Source organism: Corylus avellana, chromosome ca4 (assembly GCF_901000735.1).
Source record: "Corylus avellana chromosome ca4, CavTom2PMs-1.0".
NCBI lineage: Eukaryota > Viridiplantae > Streptophyta > Magnoliopsida > Fagales > Betulaceae > Corylus > Corylus avellana.
In genome coordinates, this window is record NC_081544.1 from 35,123,578 (window position 1) to 35,130,645 (window position 7,068).

Consider the following 7,068-nt stretch of genomic DNA (forward strand, 5'->3'; position numbering starts at 1 on the left):
TTAGGTTAGCTATGAAGAAGATGATATACAGTTACAATTACAAACGTCACCGTTTGAACATTTAGTCTTTATTATATTTGACAAAAACGTTTCGTTTCAACTAAAAAGCCCTTGTGTTGTGTTTTTTCTAATGATAAAACGCTTCGTTTTTCGTGCCTGACAGTTGTATTGCGAGAAGACGTGTAGTGCCCAACTCAAGAGTTCAAAAAATGTGAAAAGTGACTCTTGAAAAAAATATATATATATATATATATATATATATATACTCTATATATATATATATGTTGAAATATTAGCATATTATATAAAATAAAAGTGAACCCCTAAGTGTTGGTAGTTACTTGAATAGGGGTGGGCAAAGCTCCGCCATGCCCTTGATGTACGCCCATACAGGATTTAGTTTTGGCATACGGGTTGAGGAAGCCTTTACTCAGTTAGATAAGATTAGAGATGGAAGCTGTGAGTATGGAAGTTTCTTAAGAGGCGGGTACCCGACCCGACCCGCCCCTATATGTTTAAAACCCTAAATTCCTAATATGATATCCTCTATTCCTCTTCCCCCTTCCAGACTTCCTCTAATCCTCCATTCTTGATGGGTTTTAGTCCAAATGTAGTTTTTAAAAAAGTTACAAAAAACCAGTTTTTAAAAAAAAAATTACAAAAAACCAGTTTTTTTAAAAAAAATTACAAAAAAACCAGGACTTAAATTGAAATTGATAGCCATTAAAAATACCTGACCCGCCCCGAGCAACCCGCCCCGAGCAACCCGCCCCGTTCTACCCGAAACCCGGCGGTTTTAGTGCATATAACCCGGGTAACGAGTAAGGGTTTATCAAACCCGATGGGCACGGGTCGGGTGGAAAAAAACTCCAAACCCGCCCCGAACCGACCCGTGCCCAGCCCTAGTTGCGAATTCCATTTGAATTATTTGTATAACCTTTTTTTTTTTCATACAATTCTCTTCTTTTGCTTTATTCCTATTCAATTATTTATTTGTGACATTGTTATTGATTTAGTTGCATCATTTATGACTGAAATATTAGCATATTATATATAAATAAAAAAATGAATCTAAATTGTGTTGGTAGTTGCGAATTCCATTTGAATTATTTGTATAACCTTTTTTTTTTTTTTCATACAATTCTCTTCTTTTGCTTTATTCCTATTCAATTATTTATTTGTGACATTGTTATTGATTTAGTTGCATCATTTAGGACTAAAAGAGCATTTTTAACAATAAACATTATTAAAAATCGTTTACATAACCAAATGGAATATTAGTAGAAGAATTATTATATGGCCAAGTATATTGAGAAATATATCTTAAAGATGGTAAATAATGTAGCAATTTCAAAATATAAAGACTCGTCGATGACAACTGACTAAATTAACATTAGGCGTGACAAAAAAAAAAAGGTGTAAGTTATATTTATATGTTTTAAACAAGAATTACATTCTGTTGAATTATTAATTTATTTCCTTGCTTTTATTTTTAAATTTTTTTAATCAATTTTTGCTCAACTTCATTTTTTAATCTTGACCCTCTTGAATCGAAATTCTGGCTCCGCCACTACCCACACTCTCGGCGGATCACGCCCCACCTGGGTTGCATAATCAACAATATACTTAATAGGAGTGTACGACAGTTACGGGCAAGATACGCGCCGGCCACACTAACGGCTTGATTCGGTCAATTATGACACACGTACTTAAATGTCATCAACGGTTATGCACCATCCCACAGATCACGCTAACCACGATATGCGGCACGCACCATTCTCGGAATGATGTCAATGGCAAGAATGATCTCTTATCAAATATAACGGTTAGGGAACCGCAACGTTAACTCCTCCATCCAATACGCCTAGATCCTGGATCTTCTACTTGGTCATCATTACTGTTCCCATGGGATCTAGCTATAAAAAGGCTCATAAGCCATAGGTACCACAACAACAACAAAAAATGTTGTTTTTTGACATGGCTACAGTGACACGTCAATAAAAACTTTATTGACGTGGCGCATTTCCATACGTCAATAATTATTGACGCCATTATTTTATACGTCAAAAATTAATTAATTAATAATATTAATTATTTGTTTAAAAAAATATTGTATAACAAAATTTAATTGGTATATGTATAATTGATATCTGTAGTCATATATTAAGAGATATATTCAAACCCATTAAAATTTGATAAAACTAGTTAATGCTCTTGTCTCTTAATTATATGTAATACTTTCACTATATATGGTTTTTTTTTTTTGATTAAAAAGTATGACTTTCATTACTCAAGTAGCAAAAGCAATTTCCTCCAGAACCAGATGGTCCTGAATACACAGGGGCGGGTCAATGACCCACATAGCGTCCATTACATTTTGTGTTGCCATTCTCGCAAGCTCATGGGCTGGCCTGCTAGCCTCCCTTCTATTGTATGCTATCTTCCAGTGAGAAAATTCACTCAGATGATGGTTAAGGTCTGCGATGAGAGGGTGCCGCCTACTCCATCCCCGCTCTCCCTGTTGTATCGCTTCCACGACCCCTTTAGCGTCACCCACGAACAACACACAGTCAAAACCCCATGTGCGGCAAATTTGGGTAGCGGTGATGGCTGCTAGCATCTCCGCATCCGCAGCACTGAGGTAGCCCCTTCGTGTTTGACATGTCGCCAGGATCATCTTCCCTGTGTGGTCCCTCAGCAACACTCCCAGTCCAACCCGTCCTCTTTCCTTGTCCAGAGAAGCGTCCCAGTTTGCAAGAATCCACCCCTCCGGAGGTATCAGCACCTGATCCGGTATAGTCGAAATTCCCGTTGAATTTGGTGTCTCATTGGCCTGTTGGTAGTCTAAAAGTGCTCCCTTCGTACGAAATAGCAGCTCTTTCGGAGAGGCAAAAGTCCCTCCATGTATCACCTCGTTTCTTCGTAGCCATATCCGCCGTGCCAATCCCACAAACATTCTCATCTCTTCACGATTACATAAATTAAACATACCTTCCACCACCTGGATGAAGTGAGGGCCACTAAGAGAGCTTTTCTGGAATTTACGATCCCCTTCACACCACACATTCATGGCTGATGGGCACCTCCATAGAATATGGAAAACCGTCTCAACCTCAAGGCCACAGATGGTTATTAATTAATAGTAGATAACAAAATATACATGGTTATTAATTAAAGTGATATAGTATTAATACATATCACGTTTTCAATATTGTAGGAATATTAATACATATATGTATTATCTTAGTCTTAAGTACATAGTATTTTTTTAAAAAAATTAGTAATCATATAATTTTTTTCTCTTATTATTTTCAATATATTTTCTTGACGTGTCACATTTTGACACGTCAAAAACTAATTAATTAATAATATTAATTATTTGTTTTAAAAAAATATTATATAACAAAATTTAATTGGTACCTATATTAGGTAACAAAATTTAATTGATATATGTATAATATATATGTATAATTGTTATATGGTTATTAATTAATATTAGGTAACAAAATATATATGGCTATTGAAAGCATATGGTTATTATATATATGTGATTTATATTCTTTAATTTATGGTTATTAATTAATAGTAGGTAACAAAATATATATGGTTATTAATTAATAATAAAATTTATGCAATGATTTTACTATATATAGTTATTATTATTATTATTATATATATATATGTGTGTGTGTGTGTGCGCGCGCGTTAATTTGTATTCTTTAATTTATTTGGAAATAATTAATATTAAGTAACAAAATATATATGGTTATTAATTAATAACAAAAACTATGCAATGCTTTCATTATATGATGACTTTCTTGACGTGTCACATGTGGCACGTCATGTCAAGAAATTCTTAACATGCCACATGTGACACGTCAAGAAACCTCATCGAGAAGGCGCGAGCCTAGCTGGACGCATTTTTCTTTTCTTTTTTTCTGTAATTTTCCCTCTTCTTTTTCTTTCTCCTCCCGCATGCGCCCACAGCCTTCCTTTCAAATAAGTTTGATGGGGTTTGTTTTGTCATGTTTTTTCTTTTCTTTTTCTTTTCCTCTTCTAGAAGAGATCTCTTCCTTAATTTATTTCCTTTCTCCTTCTCCTTTCAACTAATTTCTTCTCCCAAATTCATTCTTTATGCTTGTCTTTCAAATATATATATATTCTTCTTTTTTTTCCTTCTTCTTCTTCTCACGCCCACCTACCTCCCTTGTTTGTAGCTTGAACAAAAGAAAAGAAAAGAAGAGAAGGAACCTCTGATAGAAGAGGAGAAAAGGTAAAGAAGAAAGATAAATGGAGAGAGAAGGGAAGGGGTTTGAATATTTGAGAATTTTAACGTATAAATGTTTGAATTTTTGTTATTCTACATCTATTAGTGTCTTATATAGAAGGGTTTTTTTTTTTTTTTGGTTAAATTTGCTAACCCACTTTTAGATTTGTTCTTCCACATTATTTGGGGGTTTGAAGTATTTTAGGAATTTCTACCAGATATTTAGAGATCGGAGTTGTGTAGTGAATTCATGATGAGATTTTGGGAATTTTCCTTCAATAGTTAGATATATATGGGTGTTCAACATTTGTAGGGATTTATATGGGTTTTGAGTTGCAACTGGATTTTTGATAATAAATTAAACATGAAGTAAATTTAATTGAAAAAAAAACTTCCGGAAATTTTTTTTTTTTAAATGATTTTTTTAATAATTTTTAAAACTTTAATGACGTGCCACGTTTTGACACATCAATAAATTATTGATGTGGTAAAACTGCCACGTCAAAAATGCCAATTTATAACTTGTCAACAATTTATAACGTGTCAAAATTGACACGTCAAAAAATTGAAATTTTTGACACCCACCTTTTTAACCTTTGACACACATCAAAAAAGGTTTCTGATGTGTCAATATGCTTGACAAGTCGGAAACTATTAGTCAACAAAAACCTGTTTTTTTATAGTGTACAGACACATGATTCATACTGAACTTTACTCTATACTAAGCAAAAACAATTTCTAACTTAACCATCGGAGGAGGAGCATCCCGGCCATCATTCGACGTATCCTCTTAACAATTTTGTTATTTTGCAGAAAGGAAGGAAAGTTCTAGGTCAAATTACCATTCTACCCTTGAGTCCACCATACACCAATAGTGCCTAACAAAAAGTCGTGCTCCAAAAGTTTTTTTTTTCTACTTTTTTATTTTAAAAGTTGTCAAAATGCACTTTTAAAAAAAGCTAAAAAAAAAAAAAAAAAAGCTCTTAAAAGAGCTTAAAAAATACTTTTCAGTATATAAAAAAAAATTTCAAACAAAAAAATGTCTATCATTTTTATAGAACGAATTATAGGAAATTCGTCCACATCTTTTTTCCAATCAATTCCACCTCTTTTTTAGGTTGGCAAATAATAGAGAAAGAGAAAGGGAGTGAGAAGCCGGCAGGCAAGCAAAGGCAAAGTAGGCATGTCCCTCCTATCTGCGCTGAGAAGGGTTTCTCAATCCTTCAACACCCTCATAAGCTGCCGCCTTTTGTCCTGCCGTCAATCTCCCACCGGGCGAGTCCTGTTCTTTGCCGTGAGAAGCGGGAAGGAAAAATTCTACTCCGCCGAGATCCAAAAGGGTGGCACCATAGGCCCTGCAACCAGGCTCCCCCGAATCCCTTTCGAAAGAATCTATTATGAAGGCTACAAGTTCCATATCCGCAACGGCTTGATCTGCGTTCGCGTGGACGGTAAATTCCATATCTTTAATCCCCACACCGGAGAGACCGTCTCCACTCTTCCCGATGATTCTCCTGTACCCACTACTATTCCACCCGACTATTTATTTGGTACCTATCTTATTCCACCTTACTTTGGATTTGATCCTTTGTCCAAGGACTACAAACTCCTCATTCAAAAGCATTGCTCCAGTTCTATGAGGGTCCAAGTATGGGGTTTATCTGGATTTTCTCAACGATCAGTGGATCATGGCGTCGGATACTCCATGAACAACAAAGATTATATTTTGACAATTTTAATATTGATAGTGAAGTTGTTTTTGTTAATGGCGCACTTCATTGGTTTTATGCTATTGGATATAGAAAACCTCAATGGAAGTATGATGCTGAAAATGATTGTTGGAATACTAATCGTAATCCAGATTATCCGACTGAAGTATGTATAATGGCTTTTGATATGGCGGACGAGAAATTTAGAAAGATTACTGATTTTTATTTTTATTTTGAGCGTGAACCTTGGTTCAGTGCAAAGCTAACTGAATTTGGTGGACGTTTGGCTGTGATTCAAGACTTCAGTTCTTCCGAAACTCAAACTAATAATGAAACCAAGTACGATGAGTTTCGGTGTTGGATATTGGAGGACTACAAGAATAAGAGGTGGGTTAAGAAAACATTTCATTTACCTTTTAAGTGGATGATGCATCATCAATTTCTCGCCTTCAACAATAACACCGGCGAAATCTTGCTTCAGTCCGCGGATGTAAGGCGGAAAAGAACCAATTGTGAATGCTTACTCTATTATAGTACAACGACTGAAATTTCTAGGAGGCCCAAAATCACCGGACTCTCCCCAAGGTGGTGGCGTGGTGAAATCGGCAACGCCGAAAGTAATTGGAGTTATATCGTTGATGTCACCTTCGACAGTAGGTGACGTAGTCCAACCACTGAGTTTAATAAACCTCCTCATCCATCCATCAGTTTACTAGATATTTTTTTCCTATTGCCAGGCGTATCTTCCTCGACTTGTTTGTATTTGTGTCCTTTACGATGTTGACGTTGTTGCTGTTTGATTTCTAGCTAATTATCTGTTCTTTTTTTTTTTTCTTTTTCTTTTTTTTAAAAAAAAAATTTATTTGTAGTTATTGGCAATAACCGCTAACCGTAACCGCCTTAGCGGTTAGTAAATTTCACTAACCGCAACCGCTAACTGCCTAACGGTTAGCGGTTAATAAAATAGATAACCGCCCGCTAACCGCTTTTTTAAAATTAGGCTTTTTTTGGGCCTTTTTGGGTTTTTTACCCTTTTTTTTTTTTGTCTTCTTGAACCCAATTGCAATAAAAAGAGCCCATATTGAAAAATAA